Source organism: Staurois parvus, unplaced genomic scaffold (assembly GCF_062004578.1).
Source record: "Staurois parvus isolate SC_StPar_1 unplaced genomic scaffold, SC_StPar_1.0 ptg000090l, whole genome shotgun sequence".
In the NCBI taxonomy this organism is placed as follows: Eukaryota; Metazoa; Chordata; class Amphibia; order Anura; family Ranidae; genus Staurois; species Staurois parvus.
The window spans coordinates 18,505,463-18,532,377 of record NW_028317886.1 but is presented as its reverse complement, the minus strand read 5'-3'; the positions used below and the strand labels follow the sequence as shown (position 1 = coordinate 18,532,377).

Genomic DNA, 26,915 nt, shown 5'->3' with positions numbered 1-26,915 from the left:
GGCCAACCCTCCGTGCCGACATTGCCTCTTATGTAGCGGCATGTTCGATCTGTGCCCAGAATAAGTCTCCACGGCATCTCCCTTTGGGTCTTCTGCAACCCATTCCCAATGGGGAGCGTCCTTGGTCACATCTAGGGATGGACTTTATTGTAGACCTCCCGGTGTCTCGGGGTCATACGGTCATCCTCATGATCGTCGATCGGTTTTCCAAGATGTGCCATTGCATTCCACTCAGGAAATTACCCACAGCACAAGAACTGGCCACGGTCTTTTCCAGGGAGATTTTTCGCCTGCATGGGTTAGCTAAGGTGATTGTCTCAGACCGCGGGAGTCAGTTCGTGTCCAGATTCTGGCGCGCCTTCTGCTCCCAGTTGGGTATTAGTCTCTCCTTTTCTTCAGCCTACCACCCGCAGTCCAATGGGGCTGCGGAGCGTTCCAATCAGGCCTTAGAACAATTCCTTCGGTGTTATATTTCAGACCATCAGGACGATTGGGCCGATCTCCTGCCGTGGGCAGAGTTTGCCAGGAACTCGGCGGTCAACTCCTCCTCCGGGATGTCTCCCTTCATGGCCAACTATGGGTTCCAACCCGCGGTATTACCTGAGAGGTTCTCACCACAGGACATTCCGGCTGTGGAGAACCATCTTGCTGCCCTGCGTTCTTCATGGGGGCAGATCCAGAAGGCCTTGAGGGACTCAGCTCAGCGCCAGAAGTTCCAGGCTGATCGCAGACGGTTGCCCGCTCCTTCATACCAGGTCGGCGATCGGGTGTGGTTGTCTACTCATAACCTCAATCTTCGGGTGCCCACACCCAAACTAGCTCCCCGTTTTGTCGGTCCTTTCCGCATTCTCCGCAAAGTGAATCCGGTGGCCTATGCCCTTGCCCTTCCGTCTGGGATGCGGATCTCCAATATCTTTCATGTTTCCCTGTTGAAACCTCTGATCTGCAATCGCTTCACTACCTCTCTTCCTCGGCCCCGTCCTGTCCGGGTTGACGGTCATGAGGAGTATGAGGTGAGCCGGATCCTGGACTCTCGATTGGTGCGCGGTCAATTACAGTTCCTGGTTCATTGGCGCGGTTATGGTCCCGAGGAGCGTTCCTGGGTTCCTTCCGCGGATGTCCATGCTCCTGCCCTCCTCCGCGCTTTTCATACCCGCTTTCCTCAGAAACCTTTTGTTGAGCCGCGGAGGGGGAGGGGCCCTTGAGGAGGAGGTACTGTCAAGGTCCTACCTTTTCCCTGAGGTTATGTTACTCCATGTGCTGGCGTCCATCTTGGATTCTGCTGTGCATGATGGGAATCCTTTTATGCCTTCAGGTTTCTGTGGTCCATCCCCCAGAGGGGTGTGGCTGATGACATATAAGCCTGTGGCCCGCACATGCTCTTTGCACTTGTGTCTTGTGTCTTTGTGTTGCTATTACTCTGTTCTGACTCTCGTGACTCTCCTGGTATCTGATTCGGCTTGTGACTTGACTATTCTTTGTATTCTCCTTTGATCTAATCCTCTGTTGCTGAACCCGGCCCGTGACCTGTGATTCTCGTCTGCTGTCCTGTACTGTTTTGTCCTGTTGTTGTTGACCCCGGCTTGTCTGACTACTCTTTTGTCTCTTCCACCAGCTACACGCCATTGGCGGCGGCCATTACCGCAGCTGAGGTGTCTCGGGGGCCGCGGCCTGGTTCCTGGCTGCGTCAAGTCCATCCCCACCATCAGGGGCCCTGGTGAAGGGCAGCCTGGGACTTAAACTCCGCGCCCTGAGGGACTTCGGTCTGTGGGTGGTGGTTGTCGTCAGCCAGTGCGTTACATTGTTAGGCCTGCCTGTCCGTTCCTCAGCTCCTGCCCTGACAATTTCCCGCTTGACATTTTCATGATCCAGAGCATCCGTGGACTCCAAATCGTAATAGGTCTTCTGCAATTCACCAGTTAGTAATGGTGCGGCCAGTCCCAACCCCCATGTTTTAGGCCAGTCTTCTCTCTCAGTGGTTCTTTCAAATGTAACCAGGAGATTTCCCTTCTAATGTCTGCACTCCCTCTTTTTCCCCAGCACTTGCCAACTTTTCAAACAGTTATAATGTAAAGCGCTGAGCAAACTGTTGGCACTATATAAATCCTGTATAATAATATTAATATAATAATAATCTGAGTTTGCTCTTGTACAGCCTTGATCTGCTGTTGCTTCTGCTGGATCAGCACCTGTGCTTGTTCCTGCACAGCACTGACCTGCTGTTGATTCTCTTTGAACAGCATCTTCTCTCAGTGCAGCATTTGTTGTTGTGCAGTGTTGGGCAACACCAACTGTTTTATGATCTCCTCCACGTTCAGTCACTCCAAGACCTGGGCCTTTAAATATCAGTTTCTTGATAAAAGTGCCCACATTCTCCACCATATGTTAGCTGGCGATAAGTAGCAGGTATAATGCTCCCTAGGGTGAGGACACTTTCAGGCACAGATACTAGTTCAGTGATAAGCAGTGATGTGTTTACTTGTGCTATTTTTCAAGGCTATTTACAGGTGCTGTACTGGTGCTCCAAACAAAAAAAGTTCAAAAACTTCCAAAACAAAATCCTAGCTGTGTCTTGGCACTAACTATACAATGAAAATCCTGACTATCAGGCTGTCCAAGTCTATTGGTGTCAGCCTCCACACTCACAATTTCCAAGCTCTCACCAATCTTTCAGCTCCCACAGACACAGTGGGGTTGATTTACTAAAACAGGATAATGCAAACTCTGGTGCAACTCTGCATAGAAACTAGTCCGCTTCCAGTTTTTTTTCTGTCAAAGCTTAATTGAACAAGCTGAAGTTATAAGCTGATTGGTTACCATGCACAGCTGCACCAGATTTTGCACTTTACAGTTTTAGTAATTAAACCCCAATCTGTCTGTTCCCAAGGCTCTCAAGCATTATGTTACAAAGAAAGAGGGGCAAAACTCAATCTGGACAGAGGATGAGAGGTTTCTAAAAGTGTATGAGAGGAGGCTGGGAGGTGTGTAAATCCCAAACAGGACTTTCCCAGTATCCTTTTGAGGCCTTCTACTACAATGCATACAGTTGTGCTCAAAGGTTTGCATACCCTTGGAGAATTGGATACAGTATGTACCATTTTTAACCACTTGCCTACAGGACACTTATACCCCCTTCCTGTAAAGGCCAATTTTCAGCTTTCAGCGCTGTCACATTTTGAATGACAATTGCGCTGTCATGCAACACTCTACCCATATGAAATTTTTATCATTTTTTGATACTGATAGAGCTTTCTTTTGGTGGTATTTAATCACCTCTGGGTTTTTTATTTTTTTGCTAAACAGACCAAAAACAACTGAAAATTTTGAAAAAAAAAGTTTTTTCTTAGTTTTTGTTATAAAATTTTGTAAATATGTGATTTTTCTCCTTCACTGATGTGCGCTAATGAGGCTGCAGTGATGGGCACTGATAAGGAGGCACTGGTAAGTGGCACTGATGGGCATTGACAGGCATCACTAATGGGCACTGAAAGGCAGCACTCATATATGGCACTGATAGGCGGCACTGATAGGCGGCAGTGACTGGTATTGATAGGCGGTGTAGCAAACTTGCTCATCAGAGTTGGATGCGGAGTTCCCCTTTTTTATTAGAAGTATTCCTCAATCCTTTATTCTCCTTCCCCCTCCCTTCCTGAGAGGCACAGTGACACATGGTGGGCTGGTATGGGTCAACCACAGGTTAAGGCATCCTTAGTTCGGTGCCGAGCAGTCTGCGAAAGTGTAGCCTTCCTCACCTAAGTCATGATAAGGCCAGTGTTCCTCAGAGAATTGGGAAGCACTGACCCAAAAACTTGTGTAGGCTCACACATCATAAAACAGATAAGGCAGCTTCTCCCAGTAATTGAAAGAGAACCTCATAAAAACCTCATAACCTAACAGTTAAAGGTGACAGAATGAAATGAACATTCCTCCAGTCAGGTTTTTCCCCTATGTTTCATGTCATGGATTATGACAGATGTTGGTTCTAATTCAGAGTCCGCCGACTGACCCCTCCCAAAACAGCGTATTGGCCAGTATTCAGAGCCATCCCCCCCTGCAGGGGGACTTTAAAAGACAGGCTGGCAAGCCTAAAGATTGAAGCTAAAGACATCTCCTAATTTTAACATCGTAACAGCAGGAGATCAAAGACCCTTTCCGCTCTGCAACTTGGATCTGCTTACCTTAAGGCTTAACATGGCAAGTAACTTAACCTTTTAACTTCTTCCTGCTATCTCTTTGCTGTGCTGTTTCCATGTTTATATATAAATATATGTTTTAGTTACATATTTTTCTGTAAATATTTTATTGCACCTGTTTGACTCTGTTAGTAATAAATCTTTCTTTCTGAAAGTGTTAAACTGTTTCTAAAGCGCTTATTTGCAATTCGCGAATTCCTGCCTTTTGAAGAGACGCTACTGTGTTTGTTTAATCCTCTGCCCAATCGGCCTGCGGTGACCTTATTGGACAGGAGACTTTCAACCATTACAGTGTATATTGGATAAAGAGCGTTTCCCCTTTCTCTGTACAAAAAGGGGTGGTGGCAGTGAAGGGTTAGTTGCGTAATTAACCCGACCCAGTAACAAGCGCATTCAGGCTGCCGGTGCGTCGATTGCATTCCATTAGCTGGACAATCGTGCAGGGCGCAGCTGAGTGTGGCACTGTTACGCATGTCACATCGCAGTTTTAGATCGGCCGGTCCTTTGGTCACAAGTTTGGTAAGAAGGTCTGGTGTCTGATGCCGCGGGCGTGACGTATTATTGTTGGTAGCGGTCGTGCGATTGTCGCATGTTGAGGGTGGCGATCGGGCGATCGTGACAGGCGGCACTGACTGACACTGTTAGGTGGCACTGTTAGGTGGCACTGATAGGCAGCACTGATGGGCACTGATAGGTGGCACTGACTGGCATTGATAGGTGGAACTGATTGGCACTGATAGGTGACACTGAAAGGCAGCTCAGATGGGCACTGATATGTGGCATTGATGTGCACTTGTAGGCACTGATATGTGGCATTGATGTGGCACTGGCAGGTGGCATTGATGAGCACTGACAGCTGGCATTGATGGACACTGACAGGTGGCACTGCTGGGGCTACACTGATCATCAGTGCCCTGATGATCAGTGTACATGTCCCCTCTGAGGGATGCCAATTACCGGCTCTCCTCTCCTCGCGAGCTGTCAGCGTGACAGCTCGTGAGGAGAAAAATGCCGATAACCGGCATTTCCCTATTTACATGCGACCAGCTGTGATTGGACACAGCTGATCACATGACCGAGCTGACATCTTTGGCTCTTTCCATTGATCAGTGATCCGCTGTGTCCGACAGCGCACCACCGATCGTCGCGCTGCGCGCCCCCGGATCCGCGTATGCACGGTTAGAGTGGGAGGACGTCATATGACGTCCTCCCAGAATAAGAGAACCGTAGTGCACCTGTCATTAACTTATATGGCGGGTGGGAGGCGGTTAAAGAAAACATGAGTAAGCAGGCAAAACGCATTTCTTTTATTTCTTATGGGATTCAAATTCAACTGTAGGTTATAACAGAATTGGCACAGTCATAGAACAAAACATGGCAACAAGTAAACAAATGAAAAGACCCTTGTTCAAAAGTCTGCATACCCTTAGTTCTTAATATTGTGTATTGCCCCCTTTAGCATCAATGACAGCGTGCAATCTTTTGTAATAGTTATCTAGGAATTCTTGCAGGTGGTATAACTTCCCATTTGTCTTGGCAAAATGCCTCCAGGTCATGCAAAGTCTTTGGTCATCTTGTACTTTTTAGATCTCCTAAGAGTTGCTTGATGATATTAAGTACAGGAGACTGATGGCCACTCCAGAACCTTCACCTTTTTTCGCTGTAACCACTGGAGGGTCCACTTGGTCTTGTGCTTTCTGTGCTGGATAGTCCAAGAGCAACCAATGTGCAGCTTTTGTGCAGAAGAATGCAAATTGTCTGCCAGTAACATGCTGCATCCATCTTGCCATCAATTTTCACAAGACTCCCCATGTGTTTGGAGCTCACATGCCCCCAAAAACATCAGTGAGCTGCCACCATGCTTCACAGTGGGAATGGAATTCTGGTCGCTGTTGATCCCTCTCCAAACATAGCGCTTATGGCTGTGACCATAATGCTCTATTTTGGTCCCTTCACTCTAGATTACAGTGTGCCAGAAGCTGTGAGGCATGTCATGGTGTTGTAGGGCATATTGTAACTGTTTTTTTTGGTGCAGTAAACACTTCTTTTTTGGCAACTCGACCATGCAGCTAATTTTTGTTCAGATATCGTATTGTGCTTGAAACAACCACACCATCTTTTTCCAGAGCATGTATTCCTGAGGTTTCCTGTTGGATTTTCTTTGCATCCCGAACAATTCTTCTGTCAGTTATGGCTGCAATCTTTCTTGCTCTACCTGGCCTTGGCTTGGTATCAAGAGATCCATTAATTTTCCACTTCCTAATAAGTGACTGAACAGTACCGACTGGCATATTCAAGGCTTTGGATATCTTTTTACATTCTTTCCATATTTATAAGTTTCTGTTACCTTGTTACGCAGGTCTTTTCTGCTCCCCATGGCTCAGTATGTAGCCTGTTCAGTGCATCCACGTGAGAGCTAACAAAGTCATTGATTATTTATACACTGATACTAATTGCAGTTCAAAAAGCCACAGATCTGGGAAGTTAACCTTTAATTGCCATTTTAACCTGTGTGTGTCACCTTGTGTGTCTGTACTAAGGCCAAACATTCCAGGGTATGTAAATTTTGATCAGGGTCATTTGGGTGATTTCTGTCATTATGATTTAAAAAGGAACCAAACAACTATATGATAATAAATGGCTTCATATGATCACTATCCTTAAATAAAAGACAGTGTTTTGGCATGATCAGTCATATTTTCAATGTCAGTGGCAAAATGTCATAATTTCTGCCAGGGTATGCAAACTTTTGAGCACAACTGTATACGCAGAAACATAAAAATGTATGTGTTGGATGCAAAAATTAATACAAAAGTAATGACCCAACATATGCCTTATAAAAGCAAACCCAAAAACGCACGAATGATAACAAATATTACCAAATGATAATAAAAATGCGGAAAACTTGCTAAACATGTGGGAATAAAAGAGGCGATATACCCAAGATCAGTGCAAAATAACAAGTGAAACGGACACTGTTGACTGCAAGCACAGTACTAGACTTTTATGCTTTGGCAGCCCTAGTCTATGGGAAATCAATTGAGTGGACATGTGAAAGGTTTAGCAGTAAGAAATGGCAACGCAGTGTTACAATGCTTGCCAGGGGAGAATATGCAATTTCTGTCTCATCTATGTTCTAATTAGTTCACTAAATGAAAAAAAAGTCTGATAATAAACCATATTATGGAGAACAGATGAGACTGCAAGGATTCAAATGCTGCATATTATATTTGTTTATAGACTCCGTGCCATAAAGTCCTAAAATGAACCTACCAATATCAAGTGCTTTAATGCAATTATTATCAACTATGTTTTGTAAACTAAGAATTTTAATTAAGAAATTAGGAGTGACATTTTATGGCTATGAAATACGTTTAAGAATTAAGTTACATTATCTGAGCTATAGCTGTCGTAAAAGAGAACTATAGAAAGCGCCTCTAATTTAAAATAACACATGCTGAGCTATTACGCTTCTCTAGAAAGACAAGGAAATTGTGTAATGTTGATGCCTATTCTAAAGACTGCATTTGTTGTGTTTGTTTTTTTGGATAGAGTAGGTTCCACTGACAACTGATTCTCTCCTACTTCTATAATCCTTATGGACCACAGCAATTGTTACTTTTCAGCACTGGACCAGTTAATTTGATGATAAGTTTATTTTATTTAAAGGAGAAGTAGGGCCAAAGCTCTTTTGGCCCTACTGCTCCTATGGATCACAGGACTGTACTTCATTCTGCACTCCTGTGACCTGTATTCAGCTGTCAGCAAGCTGGTCCTCTGTCAGCTGACATCACTGAGCTGGTCCATACTCTGGAAGGATCCTTGCTTTAATGTCGGGATCCACCCATACGCTTTGACAGGCAGCTGGCTCAACTGCTCAGGGAGTCACTGAGAGCCTGAGCCAGCTGCTCCCATCCCTTCCACAGTCTGGCGCTCCAGTGAGTGCTGGAGGGGCAGAGCAGAGACGGTCACTTACAGTCACCACTCTACTCACTGAAGGCAGAGAATGCAGCAATCAGTGGTCTTTGATCACTCAGTTCTCGTTTTTTTTAGGTGGCCGGGATCAGATGCAGCATTGGACTGATGCTACATCCACCTAGGTGAGTATGTCTGTTTGTCTTTATTAATTCCTGAACTTCTCTTTTAAAACAGCAAAGTAATCTGTGCATCATTTTTTTGGTACAAACAAGGCTTTCTCTTAGCAATATTGGCTTGTTTTATTATTATTATTTTTTTTTAATCTATAGCAAAATGTGTAACAAAACATTTTTTGACTAGTGTTCATTTTAACACAGCTGGTGTTGCTGTAGATAAAAAGTGCACTGCTCTGGCCTTTTATTTTAACAGAAAGTAAGGGTCTTTTTCAGTCTTTTTCCTTATTTAGTAATAAATAAGAAACAAAAAATAGAGCGGCTATTAAATACCATCAAAAGAAGGCTATATCTATCTAAAAACATGATGTAAAATTCATTTGGTTACAGTAATGCATGACCCAGTAATTATCAGTCATATTATCACAGCACTGAAAATGGAAAAATGGCCCGGTAATGAATGGTTATTACAGACTGCTACTCAAGTGGTTAACCTTCAAAATAAGCTAGAAATAAGCTAGTTCAAGCAGCTGGATCAGTGTGTAATCTGTGTGTGGAAATATGTGCACTTCTCACCTCCTGAGCCGGCATATTTATAACTCCTTACCAGACATTAGGCTTACTTTTTTAAAGCTAAAATGCCAGGAGTCGAATGAGAATTAAACATGACCATCACATAGCGAAGGCTAGGTTCACACTGCAGTGGGTCATGTTTGTGCGAGCATGGCAGACTATTCATTTGAATGGACTGCTGTACCTGCAGGTAGCACAGGAAAAAAAAAGTCCCTGACCCTATTTTAACAATGCAGCTGCTGTGGCACCATGCAGTTTCATGCACCCAAAAACTATAATTAATGCCACCTCCACTCACCTGCAAAAGAGCAGCGCATTTTGCCTGCGGGTCAGGGAATGCATGCGATTTATGCGCTTTCCAAGATCTGCTACAGTGTGAACCTAGGCTTAATTAGAGAGCCTTATCCTGGTCCACTGTTGGAGGGGAACATCTACTTCTCTGTATGTGTGGGGTTCCGCATGTGCCTTTACTGCATAATAATACCACAATCTTGTTGTACTTATTTGTTGATTGGACAACTGGTAACATTGGAAATATTCTTTTAGTACTTTTGTTCTTTTTGTTAATGGCTGATTCTTTTGTAAAGTGTTATATATGGTACTGCATTCTGTACTATGTATACATTAAACATTAATAAATAATATTTCTGATTTTTAAAAAAAGAGAGAGCTTTATCCTTGTGTGAAAGATAGATTTTGGGTATATATTTTACATAATTACAACCAGTTTTCTTTCATAGTCCAGTTTAGACCAATTTAAGTATGCATATTCCATACCTTGCCTATCTCTGTGGAAGTGGAGTGGAAGCCGCTGCTACTACAGTGATCCTTCCTGCCTTTCAGATCCTGTGCCAAGTGGCTGCTCTGCTGCATAGTAACCACAGGGAGTCATTCACTCAGTACACAAAAAATGGCAACCGTCCCAACCTATAACCAGCCTTAGCAGTAAGGTGCACATGGAAGGGTAACGCACATCGCAAACAAACAAAGGATTTCCCAGCAACACTTACCAGCCAGCCTGCAAAATGACCAAGTTGGCCCTGTATAACAGTTTGCGTTAAAAACAGAGGGTTTTGTTTGCGCACATTTGCAAATACATGCGTAAGCCACAGTCCCACGTCAAGGGTCATCTGTATACTGTGGACCTAACTAGAATTTCCTAAGCCTCCATAGTAGGAGCACGTGTATAAATGGATCGGTTAAAGGCAGGTGTGCCTGGAGGAGCCCATCCCTCCTCAAATGTACAGGGACACACGTGATGCCCAGCTATACCAAAATGACAACAAAGGTATCAATTGCGTCCCTGCATCCAAATTAGCCAACTGCACAAAAAATGGCTTGCTGAGCATGGTTACCATTCATACAGTTACTTTCATATTCACAATGAACACAAAGCATTCTCTGAAGACAAGGTGGAGAGGCATGGCTGTGTGGTCTTCACCTCATCCTATCAGAGAATGCCTTGTATTCATTGACAAAAATATAAGGCATTCTCTGAATGGTACCCATGCCAAGTGAGTGACCCCCTGTGATTACTATGCAGCAGGGCAGCTGCTTGACACTGGGCCCAGAAGAGGAAGAAGTGAAGATCACTGTAGTAGCAGTGGCTACTAAGGGGTTTCACCACTTCCACAGAGATAGCCAAGGTATGGAATACTGTATGCATACTTGCATTGGTTCAAGCCAAACCTATGTAACTATGGAAAAAAAATCATACCCAGAAGTCATACCTGGAATTCAGTTTTAGGTCTGCTTTATACCAGCATTGCTGTCTGAAGAGCGATCTGTATTCAGATATGCTCTTCAGGCATTGTATTGTCTCCTCACTGCCTGTTTTAACTTGTCCTTGAACCCCACACTAGTGCACCACAACCACGTTGAGAGAGTTTGTGATCATAGGACGGTGCAAAGCATTGCAGCCATGGCATATGTATTTACCTCTTCACTGTCTTTGCATCATAAAGGGGAATGGTTGGGGGAAATGTGGCTCAGCCAGGGGTGTATTTACCACAAGGGCAGCATTTTTTTAGGGGGGCAGCACTGCCCCCTGGAAGAAAGGACATATGCGGCATGGGGACCAGGTGGGATCCAAGAGAGACTGTGGGCTGTTTGATGGTGTATGCAGAGCAGGGGGGGATGTGGGTCTGGTGTTGGTCAGTGTGAGGCTCTCTCTCTGCCAGGGAGGGGGGGGGTGATTTTTGTGTTGCCTAGGGCAGCACACAACCTAAATACACCACTGGGCTCAGCCACATGTATGTTTTTACTGCCTCTCCAAACACAAATGTATATGAGGCCTTAAAATTTTGTCAATTGAGCCTATTGACTGACCTTGGAGATCCATATTAACCAAATGGGCTGCAATGGCTGAAAGGATGCCCTTCGTAACTAATACAGCTATTGGACATATAATTTTACATTGATTAAAATTGCTCTCTGGCTCTCAGTGTCAATACAGAGACAATAATATTATCTAGAACTGGTTTTGTCTTAATTAAATCTCTCTAATCTCGACACTCATTCCTGCAGGAAGGTTTATTAAAGGTGTCATCTGCAAAGTGACTAATGTGACAGCATAAGGTGCTAATGTAGCTGATGATGTGGTAGACATACTAGTCCAGGGCATAGGAGGGATGTGCTGATTCCTCCAGCACTATAATTAGTGACAAATAACACAGCTCTGGATTTCAATTAATAGTTACATAGAAGGTAATAGGTTCAATAGATTTAAGACACCCTGAAAGCTTTTTTATCAAAATTATCGAACCCCATAGATTTTCAATCTTGGAATATTATCATTTCACAATAGTAATGAAGCAGTTGATAAAAACTAATTGGCATATGTTAAATACAACTGTATATAGATACCTCTATTAATACAGCTGAATATTCAATGATTGTTAATCTGGTGTGAGGGTTTATTGCTTTGTGAGAGGCTACGATTCCTTTTCATCTACATATTAAACTATCTTTTCAAATACAGCTTTTAAGACATAAAGTGAATCTGTCACATGTAAAACAAGATCACAGTGCGTAGAGCAGCTAATGTAGACATCAATTTTATTATTTCACACTCATGATGCCGTTGCTGAGTAACCCGACTGCCATGCAAATCAAATGACTTAAGGCATATCTAAACTCAACAACAGAAATGTATATTATTGCAGCTTCTGGCAAGAGCAACAGGTATTTTCTGTACTTCCAAAAAATATGCTTAATAAACCCTGGTTCACACATGGATGCGTTTTAAACTGCAGGGAATCGCATGACATGAGGAATAAAATGTTTTCCTATGGAGGGCGTTCACATACAGTATATGCAGTCTAGCCGCAGTGCATTTTGAAAAAGGGTTAAGTGCGAGTTTGTGATTTTATAGTATATAGAGTTTAATTGGAATCACATTGCGAAACTATTATGTGTTCAGACCTAATGCGATTCCAGTGCGTTTTTGATAGAAGTACCCTGTATTTCTGAGCAGAGAGGAAGAGAGAGAGAAAGAGAGAGAGAGCCCATGTAAGCAAAATCCTAAATCGCAGCTCCATTTAAAATGCATTAAAAATGCTTTGGTATTCCACCTAAATGAGACCACAGTTGCTGACTGAATCGCACTAGAAAACTGAACAAATTTGCACTGCTTATGTGTGAACCAAGCCTGAAGAAAACTAATGCAACCACCTCAATTAAGGACTGGTAAGCTGAAACACATTAGATCAGTGTTTCTCAACTTTTTTACCTTCGAGGAACCCCTGGCAAAAAGTTTGAGATCTCAGGAAACCCGTGAAATAATGTACATTGGCGTGGTCAGCGAGCTAACTTTAAGAAATAGCAATCATAGAAAAAATATTAAAACTTACCTATTTGATGCAAAACTTGTGCTGTTTTTTTCTGCACAGATGCTCAATTCTGGGTTTAACTTGTGAAAAGCAGTGTACAGGGGGCAGCAGGACTGAGCACTGGAGGACACAATACAGGGGGGACAGCAGGACACATTATGGGGCACACCAGCTGTATTTGCATGCAGACTGCCCTAACTGATGGCCACCATTGATGCTAAGCCTTCATGAATGAACTGACATCCAAATAATGTGGGCCAGGCACAGTATGGCTGGAAAAGAAGGAGCTGCATGATGCTGGATGTTCTCCAGCCAGGAAATGAGGTGTGCTCTATCTGACTTTTTTGCAGCTTGTAATGCACACTGTGAGAGGATCACAGTGTGCAGTGAACTTAGAATAAGTATTTTCAGGACAGTGCTAGACTGATGATAAGGCTGGAGTTTAACTTTAAAATAAACTATCAGTCTCTTAAATCTCCTGGGGAATGAGAGAGATTTGTGATTGGCTTCCCATGCCCACACAGCTGCCGCAGTGATTAAAAAAAAAAAGAGCAGCACACTTGTTGGATTTTTTTATTAAATCTATATTTTGGAAAATGAAATAGGTTATGTGGCTTTTCCCACTGGTGGTTAGGGAGTACAGTACTTTGATAGCAGACAAAACTGGGAACAATGGTGGCTGACTACCCAGCCCACTGGACTTTATGTATAAATTAAATATCTGCTTGAACTAGGTATTTGGAGTCATGGGATCTTGCCATCAAAGGCTAGCCATACATTATGCAATTTTTTGACCTTGGGTTGAAGGACTGAAAACTGCTTGATTCTCTTATCAACACAGTCAGTGATAGGAGCACTATTGTGTTCCATTGGTAAGAGCTCAGGGGGGGTTTCTACTCCGGCATAATACATTAAAAGCAGAAAAAAAACAGGCTAGTTGTACTGAAGTTGATCGATACATTGACTTTAGTACAACCAGCCTACCCATAGATGGATCGAAATTTGTCCAGTTCCTGCTGAGCTGGCTGAATTTTGATCCATCTATGGCTGGCTAAATGAACTTTTTGGAAACAAAGGCATAAGCATGTATTTTGATTCAGTGAGTTGGGAGCTTGCAGATCCTGGTGCTTAGTTATATTAACAAAAGCAAATAGCGAAAAATCCAGTTTACCTGGATGTGCACTCCACCTCTCGAGCACTTTAATTCAGTAATAAAAAAAACAAATATAAATTTAAAACTGCAAAAAAGGATTGGGAAGGGAATTAAGGCAATAATAAAAATAATACGGATTAACTTTTTAACTACAAATCACAATAGTAAAAACTTATTAGGTGATGACAGCTTGACACTGAAACGCGTAAGCTGCGGTTTGGATTGTGATGTCATCCTGCACAGCCTGTCCGCTTGCAGTTTAGAGACATGACTGGAGCCAACAGTACTAACTGTGACTGAGCAATAGATCCTTAGTGTCAGCCTGACACTCCTCTATTGTAAGTGAAGCTGACCAACTAGCTCTGGTGAGCGTCCAATACAGTGAACTCCATTTTGAGTTACAAAGCTGAATATACCAAGTGCCGGGTTCAGGCACTCTGTCTGTGAGTGTGTTTGTATTTATTTTACCCCCAATAAATATACCATACAGGTTTACACCATGGGATGTCCCTTGCTTATTTTCTTTTTACATGGTGATATATATATGGTGATATATATTTATTCACTGTTCTGCTTTTGTCTGGAGACCACCAATTTTTTGGCAACTAGTTTGTTGATCCTCATGGATCATCTTAGGATATGAGTATAGGATCATATATTGAAGATCGCCGGCATTTTGGGAATTACCCCGAATAAGCGCGAATGACCATTCTAGAAATAGGTAGTCATTGAGTAGTGGTGAGTCAGATCATGTTGGGCACTTTTGTCAAGCACAGTAGAACACTTTTTTGAAGATAATATATTGAGCACCAGCACCAACACTAGGTCTACATTTTTGGGACTGTCATATGGTTTATTTATTTTAATTTTTTTATTCTATTTTTAATCATGTGGGGTCTCATTGTTTTATATATTATTTTATTGTGTTAACTTACACAAGTGGAGGACTGCAGCAATAAGTTTATTTGGATATCACTTTTATATTTTTTAAAAAAGGTCACACATCTAATAGCGCATAAGCACTCTGTTTATTCATAAGACTCATAGAGCTGTGGCTCGGCCCCACCCCCTGCTCTCTCCTCATTGGCTCACTGGCTATGATTGACAGCAGCCGGAGCCAATGTGCTCCTGCTGATGTCTCAGCTAATAAAGAGGGAGAGTCCCCATTCAGTTGAGGCTATCGTGAACATTGCTGGATCAGAGGGGGCTCAGGTAAGGATTGAGGGGGGGGGGGAGAGGGGGTTGCTGCACATAGAAGGTGTTTTACCTTCATACATAGAATGCATGATGGTAAAGAACCTTAAGCCTTTACAACCACTTTAATATTGCATGAACTTACACCTTGGCCATAACTACATATATGTTTTTTGGTCCTTTCTATCAATTGGTGAGTATGGAGTGTGCTCAGGGAGAGGTCGTGATGTGCTGTGTGATCGCAGATAAGAATTGACAGCATTTTTCACATTCCAGCACTATATACAGTATTGGATAATTTGCACGTATGCACTGGATATGAATTTTGGACAGTTTTTTTTGTATTATGAGTTTTTATATATGGTATCTATTTACGCATGAATTTTTACTTTGACTTTATTTAATTATTCACATATATATTGATACATAGGCACTGAAACACGACTATTATGTATTTTTGAGTTTTTTAATATATTTTTGTGATCAGAATTTTAGCACATATTTATTTGTTGATTCCCATGAAATTTGTTTTTCACTTGTATTTATATGGTCACGAATATTACCTTTACATGTTTTCATATCTTTTAGACTATTTGTCTTTTAGTAACTGCAGCTGAGCTCTTGGTGTTTTACCTTGAAATAACTCTATTTATTTATCCAGTTGGCACAGACTCTGCATTTGTATATATTGTTTAAAAAACTAATTAGGACTAACTACACATTTTAATCTGTGATTTGTTTTTCCTTTTTAAAAGGGCACTAAAATAGTGTTTCTGGTACAAAACATTTTTTTTAAGTTTGGCACTACAAACAAAACTAACAAAATTTTAAAAGTTTACAAATGAATGATTAAAAAAAGGGAATGAAGGATTTAATAAATTTAATTAGGGTTCACTGTTAATGAAGGGGCTTCTGAGGAAGTCTCATTGGGACGAAACGCGTCAAGCACAGTTGGTCAATGACGTCAGCACGCTCCTGGGAGGAGTTTTTGGCAAAGCTGTTGGCTGAACTAAATTGCTGCAGTCATTGCAGGTGGAGTGAATGCACCGGCACCATTACATGCAGTATTACAAGTTCCGTTTCACTAGTACGATTTTGAAGTCAATAAGCTTTATTTAATATGGAAAGCATTAGATGATCCTCTTATATCCTTTTGAGGAATTGCTGTATATGGTGAAGGCTGCATTATCAAGCAGGGAGATGTCTACCTAACAAAAAGGATTTTGTGCATCAGCTGGCATTCCAGAAGGAGAGTGTGACAGAGGGCCTGGTTATAATATGACCATTTATTGACCTTATATATTCCTTTTTTTTTTGCTTCAATCAGCCAAACTTAGTGGTTGAAGCTGAGGGAGTATGTGTTGTTGTGGCAGCCACCATTAAAGTGAAGCTGTTAATTTAGCTAATTTTGTTATTTTTGTTAATTAGCAAAGCACAAAGATAAACACCAGGCAGATATAAAGACATAAAAAAGAACAGCTCTATATTTTGGAGATGGGGGAGTGAGTACCAAATTTAATAGGAGAGGATGATGTTCTATGTCCCACTCCCTCCACTCCCACAGCCTCCTAGGACACAAGCACCAAGCCAGCTTGCGCATGCGCAGTAAGGGGCTGGTTGTGGATCCTCAGGAAGCCACAGCCGACTCCTATATCCAAGATGATAGTGTGGGAAACCAACAGCCATAAGAAGAACCAACTGTGGAAAGACAGTGCTGGACCCCAGGTACTGGTAAGTCATCAGCTACAGTATTTCTAGCTGCTGACTTACAAAAAACACAAAAACAACTGAAGTTCTTCTTAATATATGGTTAAATGTATTTTTTTCATGCATGCAGGGTAAGTACCTGACTCACCTAAAGACAGCGGGGGAGATTTACTAAAGCTGGTTCACTCAGAATCTGGTGCAACTGTGCATGGTAGCAATCAGCTTCTAACCTCAACTTATTGAATTAAGATTTAGAAATAAAACCTGGAAGCTGATTGGTTTCTATGCAGAAGTGAACCTGATTTTGCATGCTCCATCTTTAGTATATAAACCTCTGTGAGATGTCTTGCAATGCTCTTGTGCTAACAAGGGTTTGGTTGAAAGGAGGATAAAATAGACTAACAGAAAGACGAGCATATCGGACAGCTGCTTTTACATTTATTGTTCAATCACAGACTGTGGGAGGAGCAAGACATAACAAAGAACACAGCGCTTCTAAGTGTATACTGAGATAATATTTAAGAAGAAGATAAGTAGAAACTCACATCTTAGAATTTAAAAACAGGCTCATATGGTGAACACACTGATGACATCAGACGCCGAACGTGACCAACCAGGGATATCTTGGAGACTCTGCCAGGCTTCACCACCCATGCTTCACCGGACATAGCACAATCTGCTGGTGGACCTAGGCTATCTCCTTTCTGGATCAGTCACTTTACATTTGGCTACAAACATTGTACATCTCCTCTATATGAGCCTGTTTTTAAATCCTAAGATGTGAGTTGCTACTTACCTTCTTATTAAATATTATCGCAGTATACCCTTAGAGGTGCTGTGTTCTTTGTTTCTTCTACTACAGAGTTTGCTTCGCTCCATCGCAGCTTGCCCTTAGTGCCTACTGGACAACCCCTGCCCACTTTGAGATTATTACAATATACACATGGACTGCTGAACCATGCGCCTGCCATTCTCCTCGAGGAGCAAGACCTCTATGTCTTACTTAAATGCAGCTAAAGATCATGTGTCTGCTCTGCCAGACAGGGCTTTTGCTGTGTGACAGAGCTGTTAACATTTTAGGACTGTATGAGAAAAATTCCAAATCCTTTGGCACGTTCATCAGCTACAATATACCGTACATATGTATTTTTTCTGTGTATTTAGCTGTTTGCCTGGAGTTCAGATTTAATTGTAATACCATGCACATTGTACTCTATATTGTGCATAAAACATATTAGGTACCTAAGGTACCCAGGTGACCTGTGTATGTTCAGACATGTGCATGTCAGACAGATGTACTTGCAACATTGAAGATCATCTGAGAGTATTTATTAAATAGTTTTATGGGTAATATGAAGCAAAGGGGAGTTGTCTGTAGCTGCCTATAAAATTTGTTTAAAGTGAAAACCAAACTGCTGACATGTAGTGTGTAAATTTTCTTGAACAGCTCCCATAATTGGCCCCATAGGGTTTATTAAAAAAAACAGCTTTTCTCATATTTTCTCTGATTTGTCTTTCTTAGGAAATTATCTTGGGCTACTCTGCATGATCTTCACTGATACTAGATACAGAATGGATCTTATCTTTAAAGTGTTTGGTGAGTACCACATCACAGGCAAAAACGGAAGGATGATTCAAGAAAAATTACTGTCATCATTTAAAGCTAAAGTTTAGACATAAAAAAAGCCATAAAAAATGTCCCACGTAAAGGTGCAGGCAGCTGGATACTGTAGAAATCTTCACTGCAGGGATGCCCTGTCCTCTTCCTGTCTCTGAATTTGTGGCGATGGGGGACTAATATCTTTGGATCTTCTGTCAAGCTGCTGTGGAAAAGTTTCTGATGAGGACCTACCTCCTCCTCTTTCATTGAAAAACGTTTTTTCATTGCTTTTACTGTCTGTAACATGATCTATGAATACGAGAGGGAAATCTGTAACTCACCAAGCTGATTTATATTTGATCATGATTACATTGACATAGCTTAACTTAAAAAAATATATTTAAAAAAATGCAGTATACCTTTCTATTCTACATCATTCGACACTGTAAAACCTCTTTTAGCCTTTGTTCACACTGGATTCGACTTTGAAATCGTGCATCTTCACATAACGGTACATGATTTCAAAGTTGCATGTAAGTGAGACTTCAGGTGCAACTTGTCAGACATCTGTGTGAATTCATGCACAGATATCTTTACAAGTCACGCCTGAAATTGCAAAAGATAGTGCAGAAACTACTTTTATATTCGGTGCAACTCCAACAAAGTTGGAGTCACACCGATTTGAATGGATCAATTGCGGACAATAGGGTGCTACTTGTCATGCGAAAGTGTTAAACTGCATGACAAGTTGCACTGGTGTGAACCAGGGCTTAGTTCTCTTTGTTTAGGAGGAGACTGGGCAGCTGTATTTGATATATTTAACCCTGTGTGTACAGTGCAGGCAGATCTTCATTATCAGTTGTAACTAGATCTTCCCATTGTCTGTCCTAGCAAATGGTTAAAAGTTTAGAACCTTGGCTTCTTGCATTGTTTGTTAATGAGTACAGACTTAGGAGAGACTTAGTCTAAAGCTGGCCATACATGGATAGAAATTCGGCTGGTACAACAGGGAACCGTGTATGGGTGAACTGATTTTACCCAAGTCAATCCATCAATCAAAATGGGTACACCCAACCTGTTGGATTTTTTTACATGCGATTACTGCCAGTGGCTATAGTTGCTAGTAGTAATCATTATGTCCTTCTGGCTGGGAAGGCTTCCCACGCCCCACCTTCCCCCAGCAGAACACAATTGTGTTGTGGGAAGCATTTCTCCATCAACACTAATTGTGTTGATGGGGGAACTGAGCAATTTTCTTTCTTTCCACCCATGATGGAAGGAAAAAAAATTGACTCATGTATGGGTAATTGTTTTTGTTGATTTTGTTGGGTTGAACGGAAAAAAAATGACCCAATTCCCCCATCCACACACACAATGTTGATTTGGGAATCCTTCCCTCTGAGTTATTGTATTCTGACAGCAGGGAGACACCATCAGAATACAACGATCTGTGCTTCCAGCTATAGGTAGTACCACAGATTGATCAGGAAAAATCCAACAGGCTTGTTGTACAGAAGTAAATAGGTAAATCGACTTCTGTACAACTAACCTGCCCATACATGGATTGTAATTCGATCAGTCCCTGCTGAACCAGACAAATTTTATGGCTGGCCTAACAGTGGTCAAAATCTTGTAGTCAGCCATGACACCTCCTCATGAGAAATATCTAAAAGGTAAACAATACAGTATGTTTTAAACATATTTTATGTATGCTGTGTGAATGGGAACACGTAACAAACATATAGTAAGGTTTTCTCAAATTTGAATGAAATATATGGTTGAAAGTCTATAGACCAGGGTTTTTGACCAGTGTTCCTCCAGAGGTTCCTAGGGTTTCCTTGAGCAATGAGCAATGTCTGTCTTTCAGTTAAGTTCCCACTGACACCATTGACCTTTCTAGCTTTATGTAAGAGAGTACTTCTTTCCATTGACCACAAGTGTAAAGAGCATTCTTCCTGGTGACCAGCACTCTAATGTATCATGAGTTATAGATACACTCATTTTTAGCAAGGGTTCCGTGAGCCTAGAGAGTTATTTCAAGGGTTCCTCTGTGTTGAAAAGGTTACAAAAGTTTGCTATAGACAGTCTGGAAATGACTAAAAAATGGCAAAAAATTATAAAATTTTGAATGCAATTTAAAGTAAAATTTAAACTGATAGCCAGTGCCAAATCATTTTAGCATCCTCTCTATGCTAAAAAAAATATTTTCAGTTATATTCATGAAATTATACAAATTATATTGATGCCCTTTACATTGGTGGTCAGTAGGACTATGCACACTCCTTAAATTCATGGTCAGGGAGACTGACTCTAACATTGGCAGACAATAATGATAGGGATGCCCCTTGCACTGGTGGTCTACAGAAACACATTCGTCCTTCTGACCATGAATGTATAGGGCATTTTTCACACTTTACACCAATATTGGGGGCAGTCTTGCTCACATTGACCAACAATGTAAGAGGCCTTCTTTCTCCCTTTTTTTATAGTGGAGGTCAGCAAAAGAATGAATGCCCTATTACACTGGTTGCAAATGGGTACCAGTGGGAACATTCCTCCTAGGCCCTTGTCATACTAACAATTTTGCAAAAGAAAATAACTCACTAAAAAAGACTTGCTTTTTTTCTACAGCATCCCTCTCTCATTGGTGATTCAGCAGCTTCCACATTTTTTATCCTTTTAAATGAAACCTGTACTGAGAGAAATATGAAGGCTGTCATTGCCAAACGTTCTCCCTGGTTTGTACTTTCTGCCTAGAACTAGTTTGCTTAGGTTTGACTTTAATGATTTGCATGCCTAATGCTTCTATGTGATCGTGTTACAGAAATATATAAAGCCGAGGACAACAAAACCAGCCATAAACAGATGAAATTTTGATTGATTCCTGTTGAATCGTCAAAATTCTGGCCATAGGGGGCTCTACAAACACCACCTAGTTCAAGAAAAGTTAAAAATTGACTGAACCAGGTAGAAAATTATTGGCCCCACAGTAACTGCATCCTGTCAGATGCAGTCATTGTTCAGGAACACAGTCAATTGCAGGAGCTGCATGAATACAATGGAGATTTCTCCATTTAGTGTGGATTGGGGAATCGGTTGATTTATCTTGTACAGTCCACTGGCCATACACCAGGAAATATTGTCCAAAAAAATGTATATTTGGAATGCTTGTTAGATTTTCCAGTAGATAATTGGTTAAAATTGTGATCGCTTTCAACCTTAGTGACGAGGAAAACCAAAAGAGAATGGAAATATTTTTAATTCTTACCGTGAACGTGGTTTTCTTTCAGGAAAAATCATACTTATGACAATGTGTATGTTCATCCTAAAATCGAATGTAGAATTCAAAACATTGGCCTGGCAATTGAACAATGTTTTTCAGAGTCTTTATACCCTTCCCATAATGGTTTTTATCAATTGTTCTGACAAACTATTTTTCTGAATTCTAGTACTACGTTCAAACACAATTCTACTGATGTATTTCCAGCTTTAGACATACAGTATATCCAAATGGAAACAGTACTGTTTTCTGTCAGTACAAGATTTTTTAAATGTGTATTCCACTTTTGTAGCCCAGACCTACTTTATATTTGTTCCCATTCACATAGCATAACTTAAAAAAAATAATTGAAAATTACAGCCTACCTTTTTTTAGATTTTTTTTTTTTAAACTCCAGCAATAATAAAAAATTCTACAAGTTCTCTTTGTTTATAAGGGGAATCTGTTTTGCCATAATTAAGCCTGTGTGTACTATGCTGGCAAATCTTCATTATTAGTTGTAAAATGGTGTGAACATGACCTGTTCTAACAAAGGGTTAAATATTTTGAAGCTTGCCTTTTTCATTGTATGGTAATGATAGGGAGCTGAGCCTGTCCCAAGCCTACTGGGACAGAATACACTGAACTTGTTCAGAAATGGTTGCAGTCAGTCATGCCACCTTCTCCTAAAAAACATCTGAAAGGTAAGAAATAAAAAAAAAATAAGAAATAGGTATACTGTGTGAATGGGAACACATAACAAAAATGTAGAGATTTTACTCAAATTTGTCTGTAAAAGTGGAAATATACTTTAAAGCGGAGTTCCACCTGATAAAAAATAAAATAAAAGTCAGCAGCTACAAAAACTGTAGCTATTGACATTTTAAAATACAGACACTTACCTGTCCCTTGGTCCGGTGGTGTCACTGGCAGTCCTCTCTCCCTGGCAGTGGCATCTTCAGTGTGGGCACCTGGCTGTGACAGCTTGAGGCTTCACAGCCGGGTGCCCACTGCGCATGCGAGAGAAGCGCTGCACTTTGTGAATGGTCCCGTAGTCTTCTGGAACCTGTCACGGAGAGAGGAGGGGAGCAACACTTCCGTTCCGATTGCCCAGGTGCCAATCCTTAATGGGGAGCGGGGGACAAAAACTTAAAGCGGAACTTTCCCTTTTGGGTGGAGCTTCACTTTAAGGATTGTAGAGAAAATATTTTCTAACCTTATAGAGAGCCTGTTGGTTTAAGTCAGCTTAGACCTGACTCATACTTACTCATACTCACATCGAGAGGGAAGGGCAGTGAAGCACAGTCATCAAGCATTGTATAGAGAACTTTAAATAAACCACATTTCCTAGGTTTACCTATTTATCTTTGTTTGCTTTTTGATTTATTTCTAAGAATAATAAACTGGAGAAAAAAAATTGAACCTGGCTTGCTACAAAATTCCACTCTTTTGTGGTGTGGGTACCAAAGGAGCATTGCCAGTGTTAAAGCAGAACTCAACCCTCCAATTCTTTGGCCCTCATGCACACTGACTTTTTGTTTTACTCCTCTAGAAGCCTGGTCCTGGCAGCAGTGTTTTGGCCCAAAAAAATGCCTGACGCTTGTAAAAGTGGTTAAAAAGTTTACGTGTTTACCCGCTCAAGTGTTCGGGTGTTAATTAATTTAATTGGCCAAAATAAATTATTTCTTCTTGCCATTGAAATAAATTAATGCACATTTACATGCATCAAGGGTTTTTTTCTGTCAAAACTCCACTGCCCTTCTGGCTTGTGTTTTAGAATAACAAAAAGATAAAGCCTCCATCGATCAAGATGTGATATCCTGCCCCCATTGTGTTTAGCTGGTTAGTGGGCATGGAGGAGGAGGGAGAGAGGGGGCTGTCATTTCCCAATATGTATGCATGCACATGTGTGACTCTATAGTCACATGGGCTGCTCAGATGTGAAATGCTTAGCATTGAAGCTCACTGAAAACTGAGCATGTGCAGTAGCTGCCACCACTGCTCTGCAAAATCCCCAACTCCATTGGGCACATGATCAAAAGGTGGAGATAGAGAGCATCAGGGTCAACCAGGTTTTTTTGTAAAATACAGAAAACAAATCCCATAGTGAATCAGCGAGTATGAACAGCATATAATACAGCATTTATTGATAGTTTTTTATGAAGTGGGTTTAGTGACACTTTAGTTACCCTTTAAGCACTGTGTATCTCTGAATTAAATCCACATCTCTCTTGAGAATGCTGCTGTACACCTAGACAACACAGCTGGAACTCCCATTGTTGCTCTTTATGCTGGATAATTAATAAAAATGGTATTTTAACGTGATGGCATCCTTCAGTTTTTAAACACAGGTGTTCTTATACTCGCACACAGACACAGCTGTAGCCTTCAGCGTGAATAATGGCAGTCTATCTAGGTGAAATAAAGATACGGGAACATTGAGTTCCACACTTTTATTTGATAATCAATAGGAAGTTAAACAACTTTTCAGAACATTCAATAAAGGTCCAGTCTTATGAAGATTTTGAGCTCTCATGTTAAATGGATAATGTTCTACAGCCAGGGTAGGTGAGAGCTGATCCTGATCTCTCTGACAACCTATAAGGTGTATACACTGATCAAAAAAATTAAAGGAACAATTTTTAATCAGAGTATAGCATCAAGTCACTCCTGGGATATTGATCTGGTCAGTTAAGTAGCAGAGGGGGTTGTTAATCAGTTTCAGCTGCTTTGGTGTTAATGAAATTAAAAACAGGTGCACTAGATGAGCAACAATGCAACAACCCCCAAAACAGGAATGGTTTTACAGGTGGAGGCCACTTACATTTTTTCCCTACTCATTTTCTCTGACTGTTTTTTACTCGTTTTGCATTTGGCTAGGGTCAGTGTCACTACTGGTAGCTTGAGGCAATACCTGGACCCTACAGAGGTTGCACAGGCAGTCCAACTTCTCCAGGATGGCACATCAATACGTACCATTGCCAGAAGGTTTGCTGTGTCTCCCAGCACAGACAGGCAGTTACTCTAGGAGAGCTGAGCATGTCCGTAGAAGGTCCTTAACCTATCAGCAGGACCGATATCTGCTCCTTTGTGCAAGGAGGAACAGGATGAGCACTGCCAGAGTGCTACAAAATGACCTCCAGCAGGCCACAGGTGTGAATGTCTCTGACCAAACAACCAGAAACAGACTTCATGAGGGTGGCCTGAGGGCCCGATGTCCTCTAGTAGGCCCTGTGCTCACTGCCTGGCTCGATTGGCATTTGCCATTGAACACCAGAATTGGCAGGTCCGCCACTGGCACCCTGTGCTTTTCACAGATGAGAGCAGGTTCACCCTGAGCACATGTGACAGACGTGAAATGGTCTGGAGAAGCCATGAAGAACATTATGCTGTCTGTAACATTGCTCAGCTTGACCGTTTTGGTGGTGGGTCAGTGATGGTCTGGGGAGGCATATTCATGGAGGGACACACATACCTCTACAGACAATGGCACCCTGACTGCCATTAGGTATCAGGATGAAATCCTTGAACCTATTATCAGACTCTACACTGGTGCAGTGGGTCCTGGGTTCCTCCTGGTGCACAGCAATGCCCGGCCTCATGTGGCGAGAGTATGCAGGCTTCATCCTGGAGGATGAAGGAATTGATACCATTGAATGGCCTGCATGCTTGTCTGACCTAAATCCAATAGAACACCTCTGGGATATCATGTTTCGGTTCATCCGACCCCACCAGGTTGCACCTCAGACTGTCCAGGAGCTCAGTGATGCCCTGGTCCAGATCCGGGAGGAAATACCCCAGGACACTGTCCGCCATCTCATTAGGAGCATGCCCCGACTTTGTCAGGCATGCATGCAAGCACATGGGGGTCATACAAACTACTGAGTACCATTTTGAGTTGCTGCAATGAAATTTCAGTAAAATGGACTAGCCTGCTGCATCATTTTTTTACTTTGATTTTCAGGGTGTTTTTGAATTCAGTCCTCTGTAGGTTTATAATTTTCATTTCCATCAAATGATGGGGCATCCTTACATTCATAACTCATTACCCAGTCCATATCAGTATAGATATCCAGCATTATATTTTCCCCCATTGAGATCTGATGTGTTTTCAAAGTGTTCCTTTCATTTTTTTGAGCAGTGTATATTCAGCTTTCCCTCACTTGATTGGTGCCTGATCAGTACTGATAAGATGTTAAAAAATTATTAATATTCTATCCATATCCTCTGCCCAGGCTAAATTTTAAACACTCATTGTGCTCACTACACTCAAACAAAAGTGTTCTTACCTTATCTACAAACATGGTTACTAAGCTAGATTATTCACCCACATGTCAGCAAAATGACCTCTTCCTTAAAATGATTACTATCACCTCTGTATTATTTATTCTAAGACGTCTCTCCTTATCCTGCAATATGCATGTACTGTTGTACCCCATGATTCAGGCAAAAAAAAAAAAACAAGCTACGTGCATCCTAAAGCCGAACACCAATTTAAAAAAACTACTCCTGCTGTGAGCACACACACCCCCCCCCCCCCCAACACACATACACACACTACAAGGGTTACATGCTTATTACCAATAGGGGATGAAGAGGAAAGCTTGCCATGCTCTGCTAGATTTTTATACAAATGTTCTTATGAAAAATCTGGGCAGTACATTTGCTTTCAGAGCAGCAGTACTTCAAAACCTTGTTTACTTTTAGCACTCAAACATTCATTTTGTGCAAATGAATGTTATTAGGCTATGATATCTTTTGTTTGATTGTTTTTAATTTATAAGACTAGAGTGAATCAAGAAAATACAGCATTATGACCACTAGATAGAGCTGACAATCAGAGTATATACGTATTTAAAGGAGATTGATAGTCACTGCATACACTATTATTTGTTAACATCAACATTGTAATAGTAATACAAGCAATAGTTATATTTGACAATCCAAAATAATTTTACTTGAAAAATCTCCTTTCATGTTGTGAGTTCTGCCTGTCTCTTGGCCTTCTCTTTCCACAACTTCCTGGGTTCCCTGAATGCTTTGCAGCTTCTCCTCTGCTCTTTTCTTTTGGATTACTTTTAATTTCTAAGTACTACATATTCCATGGTACCTTGCTGCCTGTAAGTAGCATTTCCTGTACTGACTCCACTTTCTCAAACTCCAGCTCTCGGCGCCTCTGTAGTTCAGAAGGCAGACTCTGTGAAATGTGTGACACAGGCATGCCTACTCACAGGACATAGTAAATACATGTCACAGAATTCAAAGAAATTAATGTGAGGGCACCCTCGCAAAGTGAGTTTAAAAATGCTAATATT

General features: G+C 41.5%; 1 protein-coding gene across 3 annotated transcripts in view; it reads left to right on the top strand.

Moving 5' to 3' along the window:
- The window catches only part of FHIP1A (FHF complex subunit HOOK interacting protein 1A), a 310,572-nt gene that overhangs the window by 98,081 nt on the left and 185,576 nt on the right, over nt 1–26,915 (top strand). For all 3 annotated transcript variants that reach the window (XM_089670462.1, XM_089670461.1, XM_089670460.1), the window contains exon 2: nt 18,264–18,338. The gene's annotated coding sequence lies outside the window, so the exon portion shown is untranslated. The remainder of the gene's footprint in view (nt 1–18,263; nt 18,339–26,915) is intronic.